Source organism: Phyllobates terribilis, unplaced genomic scaffold (assembly GCF_046119375.1).
Source record: "Phyllobates terribilis strain yellow unplaced genomic scaffold, ASM4611937v1 Scaffold_7__3_contigs__length_470593459, whole genome shotgun sequence".
NCBI lineage: Eukaryota > Metazoa > Chordata > Amphibia > Anura > Dendrobatidae > Phyllobates > Phyllobates terribilis.
Genome location: NW_027362767.1, coordinates 23,890,040 through 23,916,994, shown reverse-complemented (window position 1 = coordinate 23,916,994; position 26,955 = coordinate 23,890,040).

Here is a 26,955-nt window from a genome sequence, read left to right as displayed (position 1 = left end):
CAGCAACCTCCTTCCCTCAGTAAGAGCATTGAAGATGGGTCGTGGCTGGGTCTTCCAGCAAGACAATGACCTAAAACATACAGCCAAGGCAACAAAGGAGTGGCTCAAAAAGAAGCACAGTAAGGTCATGGAGTGGCCTAGCCAGTCTCCAGACCTTAATCCCATAGAAAACTTATGGAGGGAGTTGAAGCTCTGAGTTGCCAAGCGACAGCCTCAAAATCTTAATGATTTAGAGATGATCTGCAAAGTGGAGTGGACCAAAATTCCTCCTGACATGTGCACAACCCTCATCATCAACTACAAAAAACGTCTGACTGCTGTGCTTGCCAACAAGGGTTTTGCCACCTAGTATTAAGTGTTATTTGCCAGAGGGATCAAATACTTATTCCTCACTGCAAAATGCAAATAAATGTATCTAATTTATACAATGTGATTGTCTTGATTTTTTTTTTTTTTGGATATCCACAACCTTGTATTTACTAACTGGTTGCGGATTATCTACAGCGTTATATTGTGTGATACAATTTTGTTCTGAATTTGAATTTGACACCTGTGATTATCTTGTTTCTTACAAACAAAGATTGGCAATATGAATGTATCTTCATAGAGTATTCCGATGAAGGTCCTTGGGGACCGAAACATCTATGATGTTACACTCCTATTTTCTATGACTACTATTAAAATTCTGAAACTATACCTGTGAGTGCCAAGTCTTTTTTATCCTATATTACTGGCATTGGACCTTACTTGAGCACCTATATCAGAGGTCCCCAACCTTTTTTGCACCAGGGACCGGCTTTAAGCAAGACCAGTTTTCCATGGCCCGGTGGGGGTGGGGGCGGGGCTTTGGTCATATGGGGGTGGGGTTATGGAGGGGTGGAGCTGTATGGGGAGGATGCTGGCGGGACCTCGGTGTACAGCGCTGCTAAGTAGCAGCATTGTACATTGAGCGTCAGTGTATACAGCGCTGCTGCTTAGCAGCGCTACACACTGAACACCGGTACCGGGAGCCGCGTCACTGAAGCCAGTCTGCTGCCCCAGCACGCCCCACATAACATGTTCTGCCGGGGGCGTGTCAGTGAGGAGAGCCTGCCGCCCCACCCCGTCAGGAACACACCATGCTGTGCAGGAGGGCCGCGTCACTAAGACCCGCCCCGTGACGTACAACAGGTACCATGCTGTGCTGTGGAGGGCTGCGTCACTAAGACCCGCCCGACGCCCCACCCCGTCCTGCATAATGTTCTCTGCCGGGAGCTGCGAGCTGTCACGGCTATGGCAGAAAACATTATAAATCCACACAGAACGAGTTCTGACCAGGCGCAGGGCCGCGGAGCTAGCTGTCAGCGGCAGGGCCGGCTCCAGGTTTTTCTGGGCCCCGGGCGAAAGAGTCTCAGTGGGCCCCTTTAACACATACCACGATTCATGATGCAGAGATACGGCGGAGAAATATATATATATAGTACAATGCAAAGATTTCACTTCATGAGTGATATCTATTGTAAATTCTACAATAGCTCAGAAACCGGTGAATCGCTCCACACAGAATAGTGGCCCCCATATAAGGCTCCATACGGAATACTGGTCCCCATATAACGCCCATACAGAATAATGGCCCCCATATAACGCTTCATACGGAATACTGGCCCCCATATAAGGCCCCATACGGAATACTTGCCCCCATATAAGGCCCCATACGGAATACTTGCCCCCATATAAGGCCCCATACGGAATACTGGTCCCCATATAACGCCCATACGGAATACTGGCCCCCATATAACGCTTCATATGGAATACTGGCCCCCATATAAGGCCCCATACGGAATACTGGCCCCCATATAATGCTCCATACAGGATACCGGTCCCCATATAATGCTGCATGCAGGCTGTTACCCCCCACATAATGCTCCATACAGGCTGTCCCCCCCTTATAATGCTCCATGCAGGCTGTTACCCCCCACATAATGCCCCATACAGGCTGTCCCCCCCTTATAATGCTCCATGCAGACTGTTACCCCCCACATAATGCCCCATACAGGCCCCTCCCTTTTAATGCTCCATGCAGGCTGTTACCCCCACATAATGCCCCATACAGGCCCCTCCCTTTTAATGCTCCATGCAGGCTGTTACCCCCACATAATGCCCCATACAGGCCCCCCCCTTTTAATGCTCCATGAAGGCTGTTACCCCCCACATAATGCCCCATACAGGCTGTCCCCCCCTTATAATGCTCCATGCAGGCTGTTACCCCCCACATAATGCCCCATACAGGCTGTCCCCCCCTTATAATGCTCCATGCAGGCTGTTACCCCCCACATAATGCCCCATACAGGCCCCTCCCTTTTAATGCTCCATGCAGGCTGTTACCCCCACATAATGCCCCATACAGGCTGCCCCCCCCCTTATAATGCTCCATGCAGGCTTTCCCCCCCCACATAATACCCCATACAGGCCCCCCCCTTTTAATGCTCCATGCAGGCTGTTACCCCCCACATAATGCCCCATACAGGCTGCCCCCCCTCTTTATAATGCCCCATGCAGGCTGTCACCCCTCCTCTTTATAATGCCCCAAGCAGGATGCCCCCCTCCCCTCTTTATAATGCCCCAAGCAGGATGCCCCCCCTCCCCTCTTTATAATGCCCCATGCCTCCATACATTAAAAAAAAAAAAAAAATCAAATACTCACCTCCCTTCTCACCTGCTACCTGCTGCCCGCCGCTCGCTGCTCGGCTCCGAACTCCAGCGTTGTTGTTTCTTCCCGCTCAGCGCTCCCTGTGACGGCTCAGGGGAGGGCGCGGTGTAAAGACGTCACCGCGCCCTCTGACCTGAGACGTCACAGGGAGCGCAGAGCAGGAAGACAGCTGATCTGCGGAGGCACGGGGAGAGGTAAGTATCGGGCTGCCGGGGCCCTGAGCAAGCGGCGGAGAAGGGCGGGCGCTGACACCGCTCTCCTCCACCCATAGCCCAGCGGGGTGCGCGACCGCCAGTGGGCCCCTCTGCCTGCTCAGAGCCCCGGCATTTGCCCGGGTGCTGACGCCGGCCCTGGTCAGCGGCGCCGCAGACCGGCTGAAAAACCCCAACGGCCCGGTCCTGGTCCGCGGACCGGCGGTTGGGGACCTCTGACCTATATTATATACTGATCTGCGCCTATAGAAGGATGGACGACTGCAGAGGAAAGAGAACAGTAATGTGTACGTGCGAGATTTCCTCTCAAGCAGCTGACGTCACAGGGACAGAGCGATGCTGATGGGAGGTGAGATATATGGAGATGAAGAGCGGAGGCAGGTCATTTATATAAAATGATAAAAGCTGATTTATCCACAACAAAGCATCTCGCCAGAGTCTCCCACACACGGAGTTCTTCTATGTTCTCTGATAGAGCCGCCGTCAGACATCTCTGGTGGTGACCTATCTCTTAGACTATAAAAAATATTTTTTATTGTTAAAACTTTTTTTGTAACACAACAGTAAGGCTATATGCCCACGATGCAGAAATGCTCAGGATTTTTTCCTGAGCGTTTCTGCATCTCCCTGGCAGAAAAGAATACATATACAGCGAAGGGAAAGATGCGATCAAAGCTACACAGCAGGTGATTTAATCATAAAATATAGCTTTTATTAAATATATAATTAAGAAAAAAGTACACCGCATAATATGGCAGAAGCAGTGCGAGACATACATATCTAAAATACCATCATGCTCAATGGACATAGAGGTCCACATATAAGACACCCACAAGGACTATAATCATAGACCCTAATGCACCTAATCAACAGATCTCTAATATATATAATCAGTTAGTGTGTATCTAGTGATCAACTCGTTCAGCCTAACTGTATGGCAATATAACAATGTAGATGACCACTTATTACAATAATAAAATCTACCTGGACTGAGGGCTAACTGAGGGGATGCTCACATGTGGACCACGCGTCCACCCCGACGCGCGTTTCGGCGTTACCTTCTTCAGGGGGCGTGGTTTCAAACTGGGGGTGTGTCCTTATAAGCCTATCAACGGCCAATAGGAAGATGTGGGCGGACATCTAATGACGCGCACAGCATCTCCGTCGCCTCGGTAACCCACGATGCCGGCGTCATGCGGAGGATCCCCCAATAGTCACGTGGGCCCACGTGACCCACAGGTCCTAGCATGAAGACGCCGGACAGCGCGGGTCGCCCTCAGCAACCGAAAACGCCTGCACGTGCCTGTCCAAATACCGCACAAATATTATTGGACTTAAGCAAAGTATTCTTTGACCCTAATAAGGGTCCGTCTTAAGACTGCCCACAGCCGCCTCAGGGAATGTAACTACGGATATATGTGGAAAGGTGTCCATTTTTTAGTATATAGCTACCCACAGCCATCTAGTGGTGGGGCATAGTACAAAAAGTCTCCCAAGGGGGATAGAAATGCAAATATACGTAACAATATATATCGGTGTAAAGACAATTTCACATATACAGCGGAACTCGTCATATGTGTAAAACTATACCTGACATCAGTATGTTATCATAGCACTAAAATACTTATTAAAGATACATGATCATAGTAGTCATAATAATATTATATAATAATTAAAAATACATACAATAGTATTATATGGATAAATTACATTTCAACTATAATATTGTCCAATAGCCAGGATTAGTGATCACATATACATATAAGGATGCAAAGAACACGACCCCTGTACCATAAATATAGGAATCAAAAAAATACGTGATGCCTTAATGAGGTAAGAGGTTACCACAACAGTGGAAATCCCAACCACATACATCATGATATACAGTCACCTGAAAGATGGAAGTAATACATAATACAATACTTCATTTAAACAAAGTTCACAATGTGAGCAAAGAGGCTTGTAGGCTTGGCAATTGCTGTGCGAAAATATCACGAATTCTTCTTCTCCTCCACATACACTCATCCATACGGACCGGATACAGTACGGACACAACCCTCCAGAGAGAAAGTTCACAGACCAATAATGATGGATAAAACTGTAAATAACATATAAAACAATAACAATATAAAAATAAGAATTTTAAAAGAATTTTCTGCCATATTATGTGGTGTACTTTTTTCTTAATTATATATTTAATAAAAGCTATATTTTATGATTAAATCACCTGCTGTGTAGTTTTGATCGTATCTTTCCCTTCGCTGTATATCTATGATTGGCGATTTGTCTACAGTAAATGTCATTAGGTGCTAGCTCCATAGCTAGAAAAGAATGCATGCGGATTGTACATGCGGATTGTAGATGTGGATTGTAGATGTGGATTGTAGATGCGGATTGTACATGCGGATTGTACATGCGGATTGTAGATGTGGATTGTAGATGTGGATTGTACATGCGGATTGTACATGCGGATTGTACATGCGGATTGTAGATGTGGATTGTAGATGCGGATTGTAGATGTGGATTGTACATGCGGATTGTACATGCGGATTGTAGATGCGGATTGTACATGCGGATTGTAGATGTGGATTGTACATGCGGATTGTACATGCGGATTGTACATGCGTTTTCCTGCCAGGGACATGCGGAAATGGAGCGTTATTCACTGGCATTTCTGCATGCTGATTGACAAGCGCTTTCCAAGCGATTAGCATCACTTGGAAAGTGCTTGTGACAACTAGGTCACACTATATAAATCCATGCAAACTGCATGGATTTAAATAGTGTGACCTGAGAGAGTGGTTAAAAATAAAAAAAATAAATATGTACTTACCCTCCGATGGCCCGCACTGTCTTGCTTCGCTCGGTGCCGGCAGCGGTGGATTGAAAGACCTGCCGACGTCAGCATCGCATGACCCATCACATGACTCTGACGTCAGCGTAGGTCCTGCAATCCACTGCAAAGTGCCGGGAAGCAAGTAGGAGCGCAGCACGGGCCGCCGGAAGGTAAGTATACATTTATTTTTTATTTTATTCTTTTTTTGCAGATTTTTTAATGGTACCTGGGTGTGGATGAGACTCTCCTCTCATCTACACCCGGGTACCATCCGCACATTAGAACGCGCCAATTACGCAAGTACAGATGCAGTCTTGCGGAATTGGCGCGTTCTAATGCAAGTCAATGGCGGCAAAGACGCAGCGCTTCCGCAAAATAATTGGTAGTGCTGCGTTTTTTTCCGCAATGATAATCCGCAGCGGAAATTTCCGCAGCATGTGCACAGCATGCAGATTATAATTGGGGAGCATGGCTGCCCTTCTACCATGCATTTTTAATGCGTTTCCGCAGCGTTTCTGCAGCTGCAAAAACACTGCAGAAACGCATTAAAAACGCATGGTGGGCACACAGCCTAAAACAAATAAAACAACCCAACCAAAGAAGGGACCCAGTCCCTATTCTGTCCCTCCCCCCACAACACATCGCCCTTTCAAACAAAACATTTTGAGTTAAATGTTCCACAGTTCTGTCCACAGCAAATTAACAATCTTACAGTATGAATAGTCACAATTGTATTGGGGTATCTAACTCTTGCTTTGAAGCAGTTATATACATGTCTAAAGCAGCCTAATGTAGGATTTAGCACCTGTCAAGTAATCTATACACCAATCATAGAAGACCAAGTCGAAATCTATGCAGTTCTCTGGATGCCGGGCTAGAGCCGTCAATCCATGGAGCCCATATTTTTTCACATTTAGAGATGGCCTTCCTTTTCAGATATATACATTTTTCCAGATTTAATAACCACTTAATCTTATTTATAAATTCTGTCACCGTGGGCGCCTGCTCTGATACCCAATGTTGGGCTATTAGTTTCCTGGCCATGTATAACATGCGTGCCACCACTATTTTGCCATGTTCGTCAGTGCTCAGATCTTCTATATATCCCAGTATACATATTAATGGTGAGGGATCTGAATCGACTGAGTATGTTCTATCAATGATCGCTATTACATCCCTCCAGAAGTTTTCCAGAGCAGGGCAGGTCCACATCATATGAAGCATGTTAGCCGGGGATTAGAGATGAGCGTTGTTCTACTCGAACTGTTCGCCAATCTCAAATTCGAGCTGTTTTGGGCGGTGTTCGAGCCGTTCGGCGAACACGAACGATTTGAGAAAAATTCGGCTGTTCGAGGTTATGTTCAATAACTGTTCGTGCACCAAAATCATAACTGGATTTTTTCTCAGTAATGATGAAAATTAATGTTAATACGCAGTTTGAGTGTACAGCGGGGCGGGGGAAGGGGCAGGGGATGGATCTCTGCAGGAATAATGAAGATCTCCATTTTTTTTTCTCTTTCCCGCATTTACAGTGGGGAGGTGCAATCTGTCAGCCTATCAGCATCGAACACACGGAGCGAAGTGCTTTTTTTCACACAAGCAAGGGCATGTGTCATTGGCAGTGTATGTCACATGTCCTTGCCCTATAAGACCAAGCCATTTTCCCCGTCGCCACCATTTTCTCACTGCTGCAGCTGCGTGTTAGACGGCACCGCTGTTGCTGTGTGCGCTATACCTTGTTAATTTCAAGCCAATTTTCGCACAAATCTACAGATAGCTTGGGAGTAGGGGATAGTTGTGATTGCAGTCCTTTTAAGGACTAGGTTACAGCATTTCCTACGACTTTTATCAGGCAGGTCTGTGCTCTTAAATAGATAGATTGTGGGAGTAAACACTAATTGTAATTGGAGTCCTTTTCAGGACTAGGTTACATCAGTTCCTATCAGTTTTTGACAGGCAGGTCTGTGCCAGTGCTGTGCAAATTTTTTTCACAGCATTTGGCTAATCTAGCAAAGCTAATCCTTTTTGGCCTATTGCAGAGTGTGTTAGTCAGTGGAGTAGCCTATCTGTGTTGCAAGATATACCACCTGTGTATAGAATACCAATTTTTTTACTGCACCTAGTGAAGTAAAATCTTTTGGGCATAGCATCATTCTGTTAGTCCATCTATACTGACCTCCATCAGGTTGCAAATTGAATATAATTTTTTTCTGCATCTAGCTCTGAAAAAATATTTGGGCTCCTAGCAGTGTGTGGGACTTGTTCTATTAGTCCATCTATACTGACCTCCATCAGGTTGCAAAATGAATATAATTTTTTTCTGCATCTAGCTCTGAAAAAATATTTGGCCTTCTAGCAGTGTGTGGGACTTGTTCTATTAGTCCATCTATACTGACCTCCATCAGGTTGCAAACTGAATATAATTTTTTTCTGCATCTAGCTCTGAAAAAATATTTGGCCTTCTAGCAGTGTGTGGGACTTGTTCTATTAGTCCATCTATACTGACCTCCATCACGCTGCAAATTCAAAATAATTTTTTGTCTGCATCTAGCTCTGAAAAAATATTTGGCCTTCTAGCAGTGTGTGGGACTTTCTCTATTAGTCCATCTATACTGACCTCCATCAGGTTGCAAATTAAAAATAATTTTTATCTGCATCTAGCTCTGAAAAAATATTTGGCCTTCTAGCAGTGTGTGGGACTTTCTCTATTAGTCCATCTATACTGACCTCTATCAGGTTGCAAATTAAAAATAATTTTTTGTCTGCATCTAGCTCTGAAAAAATATTTGGCCTTCTAGCAGTGTGTGGGACTTTCTCTATTAGTCCATCTATACTGACCTCCATCAGGTTGCAAACTGAATATAATTTTTTTCTGCATCTACCTCTGAAAAAATATTTGGCCTTCTAGCTGTGTGTGGGACTTGTTCTATTAGTCCATCTATACTGACCTCCATCAGGTTGCAAACTGAATATAATTTTTTTCTGCATCTAGCTCTGAAAAAATATTTGGCCTTCTAGCAGTGTGTGGGACTTTCTCTATTAGTCCATCTATACTGACCTCCATCAGGTTGCAAATTCAAAATAATTTTTTGTCTGCATCTAGCTCTGAAAAAATATTTGGACTTCTAGCAGTGTGTGGGACTTTCACTATTAGTCCATCTATACTGACCTCCATCAGGTTGCAAATTAAAAATAATTTATATCTGCATCTAGCTCTGAGAAAATATTTGGCCTTCTAGCAGTGTGTGGGACTTTCTCTATTAGTCCATCTATACTGACCTCCATCAGGTTGCAAATTAAAAATAATTTTTTGTCTGCATCTAGCTCTGAAAAAATATTTGGCCTTCTAGCAGTGTGTGGGACTTTCTCTATTAGTCCATCTATACTGACGTCCATCTATACTGACCTCCATCAGGTTGCAAATTAAAAATAATTTTTATCTGCATCTAGCTCTGAAAAAATATTTGGCCTTCTAGCAGTGTGTGGGACTTTCTCTATTAGTCCATCTATACTGACCTCCATCAGGTTGCAAATTAAAAATAATTTTTTGTCTGCATCTAGCTCTGAAAAAATATTTGGCCTTCTAGCAGTGTGTGGGACTTTCTCTATTAGTCCATCTATACTGACCTCCATCAGGTTGCAAATTAAAAATAATTTATATCTGCATCTAGCTCTGAAAAAATATTTGGCCTTCTAGCAGGGTATGGGACTTTCTCTATTAGTCCATCTATACTGACCTCCATAAGGTTGCAAATTAAAAATAATTTTTTGTCTGCATCTAGCTCTGAAAAAATATTTGGCCTTCTAGTAGTGTGTGGGACTTTCTCTATTAGTCCATCTATACTGACCTCCATCAGGTTGCAAACTGAATATATTTTTTTTCTGCATCTAACCCAGCCAATAGTTTTGGCCTAATACCACAGTTTGGCCACTCAGCTCTGCTCGGTTCCCATCCATTGTTTTTTTGTGCAAACAACTCCAGAGTTGTGAATTAGTTAACCACCAAAATGAGTGGAAAAAGGCCTGCTGCTGGTGGAAAGGGGAATAGGCGTGTTGGGAAGGGGAAAAAAGGTTGTGTCCGTGGGGTAGGTGTTAAAGCAACAGTAACATCTGCAGAAGAAAGATCATCTTCCAGCCAAACTAAAATGTCTACTTCTTTTAGCGGACAATGTGATAAGATCCCTTTCTTACGGCCACGCCAATCGCTACAAATTCCAGATGAGGCACAAAAACAGCAGGTGCTTCAACGGATATCAAGTGCTCCTTTAAGTGGGCTCTCCTCCACATCAACTTCAACATCACAAATACTCCAGTCCTCAAAGGTGTCACCCCAATCGCTCTTGCTTCCTCACAGCTCCCAAATCTCCAGCTGCCCGTCTGAGTATGAGGTAGAACAGATGGTTGAGTCTGCAGAGCTGTTTACTCATACTATAGCCTGGGAATCAGAGGTCGACTCCAGCGCTTCTGTGAATCCAGACGAGGAAATGATCTGCACTGATGCCCAGAATCTTTATGAGTCGGATCCAGGACCAGACGCAGAAGGTTCTGACCATAATGTAGACCCTCATTCCCAAACTGTAACTCCTGTTGGTGGAGACAATGAGGAAGACGATGATGAGACTCAAATACCTGATTGGAGCGACAACTTTAGTTTTTTGTCAGGGCAGGAACAGGTTGGCTCTGAGGACGACGGGTGTGATAACGCACAGGGTGATGATGATGAGGTTGGAGATCCCACTTACTGTCAACCCACAGTCAGCCAAGAGATGAGGTCAGCAGAGGAGGTGGAGGAAGATGCTAGTGACGACGAGGTCAGGTTGCGCCTTCCTGGACAGAGACGTAGTACTGGAAGCACGTCAACAACTGCATCCTCAAACACAACTATGCCTCTCACCACAAGTCGTGGTGGCTCTTCAGGTCGCATGGGTGCTAAGCCTTGCATAGCCTGGGCATTTTTTCAGATCGATAAAGATGACCCAACTCGTGTTATCTGTAACATTTGTCAGCAAAAGCTAAGTAGAGGCCAAAAAATACATAGTTTGAGTACTTCATGCATGAACCAGCACATGGACATGAAGCATAAGACCGGCAGTTTCCTCACAGACCGGCAGTTTGCCGGGGACACCCTTATCAACCCCGTCTAAGCACAATAGCCAGCCCTCGGTCCCTCAGATGTGGACAAGTAAAAGACCATTTCCTCCTAGCCATGAGAAAGCTAAGAGGTTGAATTTCACCATCTGCAAGCTCTTGGCTACAGAAATGCTGCCTTTCCGCCTGGTGGACACAGAGGATTTTCGAGACGTTATGTCCGTCGCAGTGCCCCAGTACCAGATGCCCAGTTGGCACTACTTCTCAAAGAAAGGTGTGCCTGCGCTCCACCAGCATGTCGCACACAACATCACCGCTTCTTTGAGAAACTGTGTGTGTGACAGGGTGCATTTCACCACAGACACTTGGACGAGTAGGCATGGACAGGGGCGTTACATGTCGCTGACTGGGCACTGGGTAACTATGGTGACAGCAGGACAAGGGGCTGCTGTCCAAGTCTTGCCGTCCCCACGAGTTGTGCGTCAATCCTCTTTATGTCAAAGTTCCTCCACTGCTTCTGCCTCCTCAACCTCCTCTCAGTCTTCCACCTGCACCCAAAGCCTGTCTGGTCATGCCACAAGCTTTCTAACTGCGCAGAAGGGATCCTGCACACCTCATAACTATGCTGGCAGTAGGGCTCAACGTCATCAGGCGAATTTTACTTTGAAATGTCTGGGAAATGTGAGTCACACAGCTGAGGAGTTGTGGTCAGCTCTGGAGAACCAATTTCATGAATGGTTGTCTCCACTGGACCTGAAACCAGGGAAGGCCGTGTGCGACAATGCTGCAAACCTGGGTGCGGCCCTTCGCCGGGGCAATGTCACACACGTGCCTTGTATGGCTCACGTGTTGAACCTGGTTGTCCAGCAATTTTTAGCCCACTATCCCGGACTAGATGGCCTTCTGCAGAGGGCACGGTCACTGTGTGCTCACTTCCGCCGTTCGCATCCCACAGCTCAGCGACTTACATCTCTACAGAAGTCGTTGGGCCTGCCACTTCACCGGCTAAAATGTGATGTGCATACCCGGTGGAATTCAACTCTGCACATGTTGCAGCGACTGTGGCAGCACTGACAAGCCCTGGTGCAATACGTTCTGACGTATAGCCTGGGCCAACGAGATCCAGAGGTGGGGCAAATCACGCTGGAGGAGTGGTCTCAGATCAGGGACCTATGCACACTTCTGCACAGTTTTGAAATGGCGACGAAGATGTTTAGTGCTGACGATGCCATTATCAGCATGACTATTCCGGTGATTTACATGCTGGAGCACATGTTAAACAGAATTCGGAGTCAGGTGGTGGCACAAGAGGAGGTGGAGGAAGTAGAGGAGGAGGAGTTGTATGCGGAAGGGCTAACATCTGCAAGGTCCAGACGGTCGGCAGCACCAAGGCGGCAGGCATGTGAGGGTGGGGGAGATGGTTTTACCAGGGCGCATGGTAGCAGCCAAACTAGTGAGGAAGGTGCAGGAGCCCAGGAAGAAGTGGAGGACGAACTGATGGAAGACTCATCAGATGAGGGAGACCTTGATCACATTTCTGTTGTGCGAGGTTGGGGGGAGAGGACAGAGGAAGGAAGCATGATTGTTACCTCGCCACCAACACAACAGGGACTTGGTGCTCCTGGATGCGCAACACACATGAGTGCCTTCTTGCTGCACTACTGCAACATGACCCTCGAATTGTGAGAATTAGAAATAATCCTGACTACTGGGTTGCCACACTGTTAGATCCCCGGTACAAAAGTAAATTTGCAGAAATTATTCCTGCCATAGAAAGGGATGCACGCATGCAGGAGCATCAGCAGAGACTGTTGCAGAATCTTACATGTGCTTTTCCACAAAACACCAGTGGTGCACGTAGTGAATCTCACAGTTCCAACTTGCCAACCGTGGGACCGTCAAGTGTTCAGCTCTCAAACCGTAATAGAACCACAGTATCTGCTGGTAACATCAATTTTGCAGAATCATTTCACCACTTTTTTAGCCCATCCTTTGCAAGGCCACAGGAGACAAGAAGTCTGACACATAGTCAACGCCTAGAGACGATGGTACAGGAGTATCTCCAAGTAACCATTGAAGCCATGACTGTGTCACTGGACCCTTGCTCTTTTTGGGCTTCCAATCTGGATAAATGGCCGGAGCTAGCCACTTACGCCTTGGAGATCTTGTCATGCCCCGCAGCCAGCGTTCTGTCTGAACGTGTGTTCAGCGCTGCTGGTGGTGTGCTGACAGATAAGCGCACGCGGCTCTCCACTGATAATGTAGACAGACTCACGTTCATAAAGATGAACAAATCATGGATCCGAAATGACTTTTCTACCCCTGTGTCATCCTGGGGAGAGTAAAAGCTTGATGATTGGTTAAAATCACCCTACCAACCGTTTTAAGCTTTCAAATTACTAATCATGTTTATCTGTATCTTGGCTGGAAAATAATTTGGGCTTTGTAGCAGTGTGTAGCACTGATTCTATTAGGCCATCTATAATAAGCTCCACCAGATTTAAAATTACTAATCATGTTTATCTGTATCTTGACTGGAAAATAATTTGGGCTTTGTAGCAGTGTGCAGCACTGATCCTATTAGGCCATCTATACTAAGCTCCACCAGATTTAAAATTAATAATAATTTTTAGCTGCATCTAGCCCGGAAAATAATTTTGGCGCTCCGAGATGCGCAAGACACATAAGTGCCTTCTTGCTGCACTACCTGCAACATGACCCTCATATTGTCAGAATTCGAAGTAATCATGACTACTGGGTTGCCACACTCTTAGATCCCCCAAACTTTTCGATCAACCTTTTCATTTTAATAAAGACCAAAAAAATGGTCATTTTTGAAATTATAAGCATTAGCAGGTTATTAGAAACTGAAATCAAACAGTTTTCAACTCAAAACTTTATTGTAGGTGATGTTACATTTTCACATAGGACCCCTTGTTCGAAAGGAGCTTCTGAACTCTCTCGTCCATTGAATTTGTCAGGTTTTGGATGGTTTCTGCTTCAATTGTTTTGCATGAGGACAGAATACCCTCCCAGAGCTGTTGCTTAGATGTGAACTGCCTCCCGCCATCATAGACACTCCTTTTGATGATGCTCCAGAGGTTCTGAATGGGGTAGAGGTCAGGGGAGCATGGGGGTCACACCATAAGTTTGTCCCCTTTTATGCCCATATCAGCCAGAGATGCAGATGTTTTATGTGCAGCATGAGATGGTGCATTATCATTAGAGATGAGCGTTGTTCTACTCGAACTGTTCGCCAATCTCAAATTCGAGCTGTTTTGGGCGGTGTTCGAGCCGTTCGGCGAACACGAACAATTTGAGAAAAATTCGGCTGTTCGAGGTTATGTTCGATAACTGTTCGTGCACCAAAATCATAACTGGATTTTTTCTCAGTAATGATGAAAATTAATGTTAATACGCAGTTTGAGTGTACAGCGGGGTGGGGGGAGGGGCAGGGGATGGATCTCTGCAGGAACAATGAAGATCTCCATTTTTTTTTCTCTTTCCCGCATTTACAGTGGGGAGTTGCAATCTGTCAGCCTATCAGCAGCGCACACACGGAGCGAAGTGCTTTTTTTCACACAAGCAAGGGCATGTGTCATTGGCAGTGTATGTCCCATGTCCTTGCCCTATAAGACCAAGCCATTTTCCCCGTCGCCACCATTTTCTCACTGCTGTAGCTGCGTGTTAGACGGCACCGCTGTTGCTGTGTGCGCTATACCTTGTTCATTTCAAGCCAATTTTCGCAAAAATATACAGATAGCTTGGGAGTAGGGAATAGTTGTGATTGCAGTCCTTTTAAGGACTAGGTTACAGCATTTCCTACGACTTTTATCAGGCAGGTCTGTGCTCTTAAATAGATAGGTTGTGGGAGTAAAGACTAATTGTAATTGGAGTCCTTTTCAGGACTAGGTTACATCAGTTCCTATCAGTTTTTGCCAGGCAGGTCTGTGCCAGTGCTGTGCAAGTTTTTTTCACAGCATTTGGCTGAATCTAGCAAAGCTAATCCTTTTTGGCCTATTGCAGAGTGTGTTAGTCAGTGGAGTAGCCTATCTGTGTTGCAAGATATACCACCTGTGTATAGAATACCAATTTTTTTACTGCACCTAGTGAAGTAAAATCTTTTGGGCATAGCATCATTCTATTAGTCCATCTATACTGACCTCCATCAGGTTGCAAACTGAATATAATTTTTTTCTGCATCTAGCTCTGAAAAAATATTTGGCCTTCTAGCAGTGTGTCGGACTTTCTCTATTAGTCCATCTATACTGACCTCCATCAGGTTGCAAACTGAATATATTTTTTTCTGCATCTACCTCTGAAAAAATATTGGGCTTCTAGCTGTGTGTGGGTCTTGTTCTATTAAACCATCTATACAGACCTCCATCAGGTTGCAAACTGAATATAATTTTTTTCTGCATCTAGCTCTGAAAAAATATTTGGCCTTCTAGCAGTGTGTCGGACTTTCTCTATTAGTCCATCTATACTGACCTCCATCAGGTTGCAAACTGAATATATTTTTTTCTGCATCTACCTCTGAAAAAATATTGGGCTTCTAGCTGTGTGTGGGTCTTGTTCTATTAATCCATCTATACAGACCTCCATCAGGTTGCAAACTGAATATAATTTTTTTCTGCATCTAGCTCTGAAAAAATATTTGGCCTTCTAGCAGTGTGTCGGACTTTCTCTATTAGTCCATCTATACTGACCTCCATCAGGTTGCAAATTCAAAATAATTTTTATCTGCATCTACAGTACCTCTGAAAAAATATTTGGGCTTCTAGCTGTGTGTGGGACTTGTTGTATTAGTCCATCTATACTGACCTCCATCAGGTTGCAAACTGAATATATTTTTTTCTGCATCTACCTCTGAAAAAATATTGGGCTTCTAGCTGTGTGTGGGACTTGTTGTATTAGTACATCTATACTGACCTCCATCAGGTTGCAAACTGAATATATTTTTTTCTGCATCTACCTCTGAAAAAATATTGGGCTTCTAGCTGTGTGTGGAACTTGTTGTATTAGTCCATCTATACTGACCTCCATCAGGTTGCAAACTGAATATAATTTTTTTCTGCATCTAGCTCTGAAAAAATATTTGGCCTTCTAGTAGTGTGTCGGACTTTCTCTATTAGTCCATCTATACTGACCTAGATCAGGTTGCAAATTAAAAATAATTTTTATCTGCATCTACAGTACCTCTGAAAAAATATTTGGCCTTCTAGCAGTGTGTCGGACTTTCTCTATTAGTCCATCTATACTGACCTCCATCAGGTTGCAAATTCAAAATAATTTTTATCTGCATCTACAGTACCTCTGAAAAAATATTTGGGCTTCTAGCTGTGTGTGGGACTTGTTGTATTAGTCCATCTATACTGACCTCCATCAGGTTGCAAACTGAATTTATTTTTTTCTGCATCTACCTCTGAAAAAAAATTGGGCTTCTAGCTCTGTGTGGGTCTTGTTCTATTAATCCATCTATACAGACCTCCATCAGGTTGCAAACTGAATATAATTTTTTTCTGCATCTAGCTCTGAAAAAATATTTGGCCTTCTAGTAGTGTGTGGGACTTTCTCTGTTAGTCCATCTATACTGACCTCCATCAGGTTGCAAACTGAATATATTTTTTTCTGCATCTACCTCTGAAAAAATATTGGGCTTCTAGCTGTGTGTGGGTCTTGTTCTATTAATCCATCTATACAGACCTCCATCAGGTTGCAAACTGAATCTAATTTTTTTCTGCATCTAGCTCTGAAAAAATATTTGGCCTTCTAGCAGTGTGTCGGACTTTCTCTATTAGTCCATCTATACTGACCTCCATCAGGTTGCAAATTAAAAATAATTTTTATCTGCATCTACAGTACCTCTGAAAAAATATTTGGGCTTCTAGCTGTGTGTGGGACTTGTTGTATTAGTCCATCTATACTGACCTCCATCAGGTTGCAAACTGAATATATTTTTTTCTGCATCTACCTCTGAAAAAATATTGGGCTTCTAGCTGTGTGTGGGACTTGTTGTATTAGTCCATCTATACTGACCTCCATCAGGTTGCAAATTGAATATAATTTTTTTCTGCATCTAACCCAGCCAATAGTTTTGGCCTAATACCACAGTTTGGCCACTCAGCTCTGCTCGGTTCCCATCCATTGTTTTTTTGTGCAAACAACTCCAGAGTTGTTAATTAGTTAACCACCAAAATGAGTGGAAAAAGGCCTGCTGCTGGTGGAAAGGGGAATAGGCGTGTTGGGAAGGGGAAAAAAGGTTGTGTCCGTGGGGTAGGTGTTAAAGCAACAGTAACATCTGCAGGAGAAAGACCATCTTCCAGCCAAACTAAAATGTCTACTTCTTTTAGCGGACAATGTGATAAGATCCCTTTCTTACGGCCACGCCAATCGCTACAAATTCCAGATGAGGCACAAAAACAGCAGGTGCTTCAACGGATATCAAGTGCTCCTTTAAGTGGGCTCTCCTCCACATCAACTTCAACATCACAAATACTCCAGTCCTCAAAGGTGTCACCCAAATCGCACTTGCTTCCTCACAGCTCCCAAATCTCCAGCTGCCCGTCTGAGTATGAGGTAGAACAGATGGTTGATTCTGCAGAGCTGTTTACTCATACTATAGCCTGGGAATCAGAGGTCGACTCCAGCGCTTCTGTGAATCCAGACGAGGAAATGATCTGCACTGATGCCCAGAATCTTTATGAGTCGGATCCAGGACCAGACGCAGAAGGTTCTGACCATAATGTAGACCCTCATTCCCAAACTGTAACTCCTGTTGGTGGAGACAATGAGGAAGACGATGATAAGACTCAAATACCTGATTGGAGCGACAACTTTAGTTTTTTGTCAGGGCAGGAACAGGTTGGCTCTGAGGACGACGGGTGTGATAACACACAGGGTGATGATGATGAGGTTGGAGATCCCACTTACTGTCAACCCACAGTCAGCCAAGAGATGAGGTCAGCAGAGGAGGTGGAGGAAGATGCTAGTGACGACGAGGTCAGGTTGCGCCTTCCTGGACAGAGACGTAGTACTGGAAGCACGTCAACAACTGCATCCTCAAACACAACTCTGCCTCTCACCACAAGTCGTGGTGGCTCTTCAGGTCGCATGGGTGCTAAGCCTTGCATAGCCTGGGCATTTTTTCAGATCGATAAAGATGACCCAACTCGTGTTATCTGTAACATTTGTCAGCAAAAGCTAAGTAGAGGCCAAAAAATACATAGTTTGAGTACTTCATGCATGAACCAGCACATGGACATGAAGCATAAGTTGCAGTGGGAAGCTCAGTGTGCTACAATGCGGCCTAGCAGGCCGCGCCAACCACCGTCTGCCATATCTTGTGCATCCGCGGCCTCTTCATCCTCTGTGACTGGGGGGACAGCAGTCACACCTGTTTTGGGGCGCAGACCTGCCACCTCTTTACCCGCAACAGCCAGCGTGATTGGCAGGTCATCATTTTCTTTGGAGGTGGTAACACCAGCTGGTGTTGAGCGCTGTCCGACATCGATAGCACCACCTTTGGATCAAGGCAACCTAACATGTCCGCCTGCATCTTCCTCACAGACCGGCAGTTTGCCGGGGACACCCTTATCAACCCCGTCTAAGAACAATAGCCAGCCCTCGGTCCCTCAGATGTGGACAAGTAAAAGACCATTTCCTCCTAGCCATGAGAAAGCTAAGAGGTTGAATTTCACCATCTGCAAGCTCTTGGCTACAGAAATGCTGCCTTTCCGCCTGGTGGACACAGAGGATTTTCGAGACCTTATGTCCGTCGCAGTGCCCCAGTACCAGATGCCCAGTCGGCACTACTTCTCAAAGAAAGGTGTGCCTGCGCTCCACCAGCATGTCGCACACAACATCACCACTTCTTTGAGAAACTCTGTGTGTGACAGGGTGCATTTCACCACAGACACTTGGACGAGTAGGCATGGACAGGGGCGTTACATGTCGCTGACTGGGCACTGGGTAACTATGGTGACAGCAGGACAAGGGGCTGCTGTCCAAGTCTTGCCGTCCCCACGAGTTGTGCGTCAATCCTCTTTATGTCAAAGTTCCTCCACTGCTTCTGCCTCATCAACCTCCTCTCGGTCTTCCACCTGCACCCAAAGCCTGTCTGGTCATGCCACAAGCTTTCTAACTGCGCAGAAGGGATCCTGCACACCTCCTTACTATGCTGGCAGTAGGGCTCAACGTCATCAGGCGGTTTTTACTTTGAAATGTCTGGGAAATGTGAGTCACACAGCTGAGGAGTTGTGGTCAGCTCTGGAGAACCAATTTCATGAATGGTTGTCTCCACTGGACCTGAAACCAGGGAAGGCCGTGTGCGACAATGCTGCAAACCTGGGTGCGGCCCTTCGCCGGGGCAATGTCACACACGTGCCTTGTATGGCTCACGTATTGAACCTGGTTGTCCAGCAATTTTTAGCCCACTATCCCAGACTAGATGGCCTTCTGCAGAGGGCACGGTCGCTGTGTGCTCACTTCCGCCGTTCGCATCCCGCAGCTCAGCGACTTACATCTCTACAGAAGTCGTTGGGCCTGCCACTTCACCGGCTAAAATGCGATGTGCCTACCCGGTGGAATTCAACTCTGCACATGTTGCAGCGACTGTGGCAGCACCGACAAGCCCTGGTGCAATACGTTCTGACGTATAGCCTGGGCCAACGAGATTCAGAGGTGGGGCAAATCACGCTGGAGGAGTGGTCTCAGATCAGGGACCTATGCACCCTTCTGCACAGTTTTGAAATGGCGACGAAGATGTTTAGTGCTGACGATGCCATTATCAGCATGACTATTCCGGTGATTTACATGCTGGAGCACATGTTAAACAGAATTCGGAGTCAGGTGGTGGCACAAGAGGAGGTGGAGGAAGTAGAGGAGGAGGAGTTGTATGCGGAAGGGCTAACATCTGCAAGGTCCAGACGGTCGGCAGCACCAAGGCGGCAGGCATGTGAGGGTGGGGGAGATGGTTTTACCAGGGCGCATGGTAGCAGCCAAACTAGTGAGGAAGGTGCAGGAGCCCAGGAAGAAGTGGAGGACGAACTGATGGAAGACTCATCAGATGAGGGAGACCTTGATCACATTTCTGTTGTGCGAGGTTGGGGGGAGAGGACAGAGGAAGGAAGCATGATTATTACCTCGCCACCAACACAACAGGGACTTGGTGCTCCTGGATGCGCAACACACATGAGTGCCTTCTTGCTGCACTACCTGCAACATGACCCTCGAATTGTGAGAATTAGAAATAATCCTGACTACTGGGTTGCCACACTGTTAGATCCCCGGTACAAAAGTAAATTTGCAGAAATTATTCCTGCCATAGAAAGGGATGCACGCATGCAGGAGTATCAGCAGAGACTGTTGCAGAATCTTACATGTGCTTTTCCACAAAATACCAGTGGTGCACGTAGTGAATCTCACAGTTCCAACTTGCCAACCGTCAAGTGTTCAACACTCAAACCGTAACAGAACCACAGTATCTGGTGGTAACATCAATTTTGCGGAATCATTTCACCACTTTTTTAGCCCATCCTTTGCAAGGCCACAGGAGACAAGAAGTTTGACACATAGTCAACGCCTAGAGACGATGGTACAGGAGTATCTCCAAGTAAACATTGAAGCCACGACTGTGTCACTGGACCCTTGCTCTTTTTGGGCTTCCAATCTGGATAAATGTCCGGAGCTAGCCACTTACGCCTTGGAGATCTTGTCATGCCCCGCAGCCAGCGTTCTGTATGAACGTGTGTTCAGCGCTGCTGGTGGTGTGCTGACAGATAAGCGCACGCGGCTCTCCACTGATAATGTAGACAGACTCACGTTCATAAAGATGAACAAATCATGGATCCGAAACGACTTTTCTACCCCTGTGTCATCCTGGAGAGAGTAAAAGCTTGATGATTGGTTAAAATCACCCTACCAACCGTTTTAAGCTTTCAAATTACTAATCATGTTTATCTGTATCTTGACTGGAAAATAATTTGGGCTTTGTAGCAGTGTGCAGCACTGATCCTATTAGGCCATCTATAATAAGCTCCACCAGATTTAAAATTAAAAATAATTTTTAGCTGCATCTAGCCCGGAAAATAATTTTGGGGCTCCGAGATGCGCAAGACACATAAGTGCCTTCTTGCTGCACTACCTGCAGCATGACCCTCATATTGTCAGAATTCGAAGTAATCATGACTACTGGGTTGCCACACTCTTAGATCCCCCAAACTTTTCGATCAACCTTTTCATTTTAATAAACACCAAAAAAATGGTCATTTTTGAAATTATAAGCATTAGCAGGTTGTTAGAAACTGAAATCAAACAGTTTTCAACTCAAAACTTTATTGTAGGTGATGTTACATTTTCACATAGGACCCCTTGTTCGAAAGGAGCTTCTGAACTCTCTCGTCCATTGAATTTGTCAGGTTTTGGATGGTTTCTGCTTCAATTGTTTTGCATGAGGACAGAATACCCTCCCAGAGCTGTTGCTTAGATGTGAACTGCCTCCCGCCATCATAGACACTCCTTTTAATGATGCTCCAAAGGTTCTGAATGGGGTAGAGGTCAGGGAAGCATGGGGGTCACACCATAAGTTTGTCCCCTTTTATGCCCATATCAGCCAGAGATGCAGATGTTTTATGTGCAGCATGAGATGGTGCATTATCATGCAGAAAAATGATCTTGCTGTGAAATACACGGTTCTTCTTCTTGAACCATGGCAGGAAGTGCTGTTTGAGAAAATCCACATACATTATGGAGTTCATCTTTAGCGCCTTCAGGGATCCTAAAGGGGCCGACAATCTCTCTCCCCATGATTCCAGCCCAAAACATTACTCCACCTCCTCCTTGTTGGCGCTGTAGCCGTGTTTGCGTGGGGTGTCCATCAACCAGCCATCCTCCACTCCATCCATCTGGACCATCGAGCGCTGCACGGCACTCATCCGTGAACAAAACAGTTTTGAAATCAGTCTTCATGTAATGTTTGGCCCACTGGAGCCGTTTCTGCTTGTGTGAAGTGGATAGAGGAGGTCGACAGGATGGCGTATGCACAGCTGCAAACCTCTGAAGGACCCTGCATCTTGTTGTTCGGGGGACGTTGGAGGCACCAGCAGCTTCAAAAACTTGTCTGCTGCTATGACAAGGCTTTCTTGCCGCTGCTCTTTTAACCTGACGTAATTGCCTGTAGGAAAGAGTCCTCAATTTGCCCTTATCAGCACGCACACGTGTGTACTGTGAATCAGCTACATACTTCTTGATTGCCAAGACACTTCATCCTGATCATCGCACAATGTTGATTGTAGTCATGCCTTGACCTAAACACTCCACAATTTGTTGCTTCTCAGCAGCCGACACATCCTTTTTCTTTCCCATTTTGGCAGAAAATGTAGGCTGCTTAATAATGTGAGACAGCCTTCTTAAGTAGTCTTGCCTTTCATTGGACACACCTGCCAAACTAATCAGCACAGGTGTCTGCAATTGCTTACAGTGATATAAAGAGCCCTGACACACATCACCATCAATGAGTTTAACTGACAAACAAACAAATTCTTCCCTTATCACTCCTAAACACTTTTTGCATAATAATTTGAAACGCAGTGTACATGTGCTTTTCCACAAAACACCAGTGGTTCACGTAGTGAATCTTACAGTTCTAACTTGCCAACCGTGGTCTGTATGGAATTGTTCAATAAAGGGCCCAAAATTAAGATAACATAGATGGGAGAGGTCTCTATGAATAGGAATTCCTAAGTATTTGATACCCTGTGAGGGCCAGGCAAAGGGAAAGTTGGACTGGATGGAATCCTATATGGATTTGGGGAGGGAGACATCGAGGGCCTCAGACTTCGCTGCATTGATTTTAAAATTTTACCATGTAACAAAGTGATCTATTTCAGCCATAACAGCAGGGATGGATATATGTGATTGAGTGATATATACTAGGACATCATCAGCAAATAGAGAGCACTTGTACTCGGTGCCTCCCACCTCAATCCACCTAATATTGGGGTTATGGCGAATTGATGAGAGCAGGTGCTCCGTCACTAGGATGTATAAGAGAGGGGACAGAGGACATCCCTGCCTTGTCCCATTGGTGATTGTGAAAGGTGATGAAAATGTTCTGACGCACCCCCTGGGCCTTGGGACACCCGGAGCCGGACCCTTTTTGGTGGATGCTGGTGGTTGTAGTCTTCGTGGCGGCGACCCGGTTCCGTGGCTCAGGGCGGTCAAACCAGTGGCGGAACTATTTATGTGGTTTTGATGTTTAAATGTCCGACTACGCCACCCGTGGATTGCGGTCAGAGTGAACTGCCGCTACAGGGCAGACCGCTGAGGCTGGTGTTGTGGGTGCAGCAGAGCGTAGCATAACTCCCCACGGGAGGAGTATAGCCTCAGGGCAGTGTATGCGGAGGATGGGGGTGATGGTGCAGGGCAGCAGCAGTAACGACATGGAGTCAGTGATGCAGTCCAGGGCCTTTACTCACAGTTCTTATTATCCAGACCACGTCTGCAGGTAACGGCTGCCCACGTCGTACTGTGCTCACCAGGTGAGGGGCTCAGACAACTCCCAGATAACTTTGGAGCACTTCATAGGACCCCCTTTGTGTGTCCTTTGTCTGGCCTTTCTTACCAACACTTCTGTCCGGCTGCCTCGGGCCTCCTCTTGGTAAACTTGGCGCCAGTTTCCCTGACCCTATGTGATGCCTTCCTAGCGGGTGTGGCGAGGGGCTGCGCCACATAAAATGTCAGAGCCTCCGGTTTCTAGCTGAGGGTCGTTTCCTGCCTCCACTAGTTCGGGGACCGTTCTCCCCCTTTGGCCTGACCCCTCCACGCAGGTGGATTCGGGCGTGCGGTGGCGACTCGCCCGTCCGCACCCCTGGGATCCCTTCATTCCTCGTTCCTGGAGCCTTCTCCGCTCCTCTTCCTTCCTTCTCCCTCTTCCAGGCCTGGGCCTCTGTTACTAGGCCCACCTCCGGAGCAGAGCTCATGCAGAGCCCCTGCTCCCTGCCACTTCTGCTCAGACTTCTCTGCACTGAACTAAGATGGTGCCCACCTTTTATACTCCCTTCTCAATGCACCCAGGAACTGCTTCCTCCCTGCTCCTGCACTACAGGGTTCCCCTTCCTCAGTGTTCCCTCCCCCCACTCCAGCCAGGGACAGGGACTGTCGTGCCCATCTCAGGGGCATATTGGTCGCCCTGCCCCACGGCAATGTGGTGTAATGCATGCAGGTGTCGGGTCCTGATCCACACTCCATCCTTACCTGAGAGTGAGATATCACACCTCTGGGTGAGGTGCAATACGTCTGTAGCAACCGAGCCCTCAGGGTGCTACAGTTCCATTTATCTTCAGCCTAGGTGACGTATTGCGATACAGGGCCGTGATTTTGGCTATAAAAGGGTCCCCTAGACCCCTACCCCAAGCTTTTTAAGAGAATCATATATGGCGTGCCAGGAGACTCTATGGAATGCTTTCTCAGCATCCAACGAGAGTATCTAATTACAAATTTTTAACTGCATCTAGCCCAGGAAATACTTTGTGCCTAGTAGCAGTGTCTGCTAGTCAGCGGATTATCCCGGCTGTTAAGCAAGCTACACCACCTGTAGTTTAGACACTTAATTTTTTCAAAGGAAATGCTTCGGGACCATGGAATACTTAGTGAACAGCATCAGGAGGCACCCCAAGGCATAGGGGCTGGGACTGGCAGTAGGATGCCTTGCGGTGGACAGCCGAGCTCGATCCTTATAAAAGCTTTTTAACTGCAGCAGCTTTAGTGGACGCTACTGGAGCTGGAATTACCGCGGCTGCTGGCATGAGACTTGCCCTCCAATAGATCCTTGTAAATGGATTTAAAGTGTATTCATTCAAATTAGAGAGACAATTTAAATTAAAAAGCTTAGAGCTGCCTCCACCACAGGGGGGCTCGCTCGACCCACCAGCGGACAGGCACCAGTATTGGGAGAGGGGGCTGGCCGTCAGGGTTCACCGCGGCTCTGGCACAAACCCGGCGACACGGAGGTGGCACGGGCAGGAGCGGACTGGCCGTGTCGGCTTCTCACTTTTTGGATTTTAGAAGGGCATGACATGCCTATATCTGTGTCTCCCCCTCCTTTTACTCCTCCACCTCTTTTATTTTCGCATGACTATATGTACTTGTCACTTTTCCATGTGTTAGTTATGTCTTCTGAGCAGTTTGTCAGCTTTTGGACACCTTTGAAGGTGTTTTCTATGTGTTTCTATGTGTTTTTGTTTGCCTGCCATTGGTTTTAACGGTGTTCGAAGGTGTTCGACGAACAGTTCGACGAACAGTTCGGCGAACACACGGGTGTTCGACGAACCGAACCGAACTCGAACACTACGGGGGTGGCTCAACACTAATTATCATGCAAAAAAATGATCTTGCTGTGAAATACACGGTTCTTCTTCTTGAACCATGGCAGGAAGTGCTGTTTGAGAAAATCCACATACATTATGGAGTTCATCTTTAACGCCTTCAGGGATCCTAAAGGGGCCGACAATCTCTCTCCCCATGATTCCAGCCCAAAACATTACTCCACCTCCTCCTTGTTGGCGCTGTAGCCGTGTTTGCGTGGGGTGTCCATCAACCAGCCATCCTCCACTCCATCCATCTGGACCATCGAGCGCTGCACGGCACTCATCCGTGAACAAAACAGTTTTGAAATCAGTCTTCATGTAATGTTTGGCCCACTGGAGCCGTTTCTGCTTGTGTGAAGTGGATAGAGGAGGTCGACAGGATGGCGTATGCACAGCTGCAAACCTCTGAAGGACCCTGCATCTTGTTGTTCGGGGGACGTTGGAGGCACCAGCAGCTTCAAAAACTTGTCTGCTGCTATGACAAGGCTTTTTTGCCGCTGCTCTTTTAACTTGACGTAATTGCCTGTAGGAAAGAGTCCTCAATTTGCCCTTATCAGCACGCACACGTGTGTACTGTGAATCAGCTACATACTTCTTGATTGCCAAGACACTTCATCCTGATCATCGCACAATGTTGATTGTAGTCATGCCTTGACCTAAACACTCCACAATTTGTTGCTTCTCAGCAGCCAACACATCCTTTTTCTTTCCCATTTTGGCAGAAAATGTAGGCTGCTTAATAATGTGAGACAGCCTTCTTAAGTCGTCTTGCCTTTCATTGGACCCACCTGCCAAACTAATTAGCACAGGTGTCTGCAATTGCTTACAGTGATATAAAGAGCCCTGACACACATCACCATCAATGAGTTTAACTGACAAACAAACAAATTCTTCCCTTATCACTCCTAAACACTTTTTGCATAATAATTTGGAACACAGTGTACATGTGCTTTTCCACAAAACACCAGTGGTTCACGTAGTGAATCTTACAGTTCTAACTTGCCAACCGTGGTCTGTATGGAGTTGTTCAATAAAGGGCCCAAAATTAAGATAACATAGATGGGAGAGGTCTCTATGAATAGGAATTCCTAAGTATTTGATACCCTGTGAGGGCCAGGCAAAGGGAAAGTTGGACTGGATGGAATCCTATATGGATTTGGGGAGGGAGACATCGAGGGCCTCAGACTTCGCTGCATTGATTTTAAAATTTGACCATGTAACAAAGTGATCTATTTCAGCCATAACAGCATGGATGGATATATGTGATTGAGTGATATATACTAGTACATCATCAGCAAATAGAGAGCACTTGTACTCGGTGCCTCCCACCTCAATCCACCTAATATTGGGGTTATGGCGAATTGATGAGAGCAGGTGCTCCGTCACTAGGATGTATAAGAGAGGGGACAGAGGACATCCCTGCCTTGTCCCATTGGTGATTGTGAAAGGTGATGAAAATGTTCTGATGCACCCCCTGGGCCTTGGGACACCCGGAGCCGGACCCTTTTTGGTGGATGCTGGTGGTTGTAGTCTTCGTGGCGGCGACCCGATTCCGTGGCTCAGGGTGGTCAAACCAGTGGCGGAACTATTTATGTGGTTTTGATGTTTAAATGTCCGACTACACCACCCGTGGATTGCGGTCAGAGTGAACCGCCGCTGCAGGGCAGACCGCTGAGGCTGGTGTTGTGGGTGCAGCAGAGCGTAGCATAACTCCCCACGGGAGGAGTATAGCCTCAGGGCAGTGTATGCGGAGGATGGGGGTGA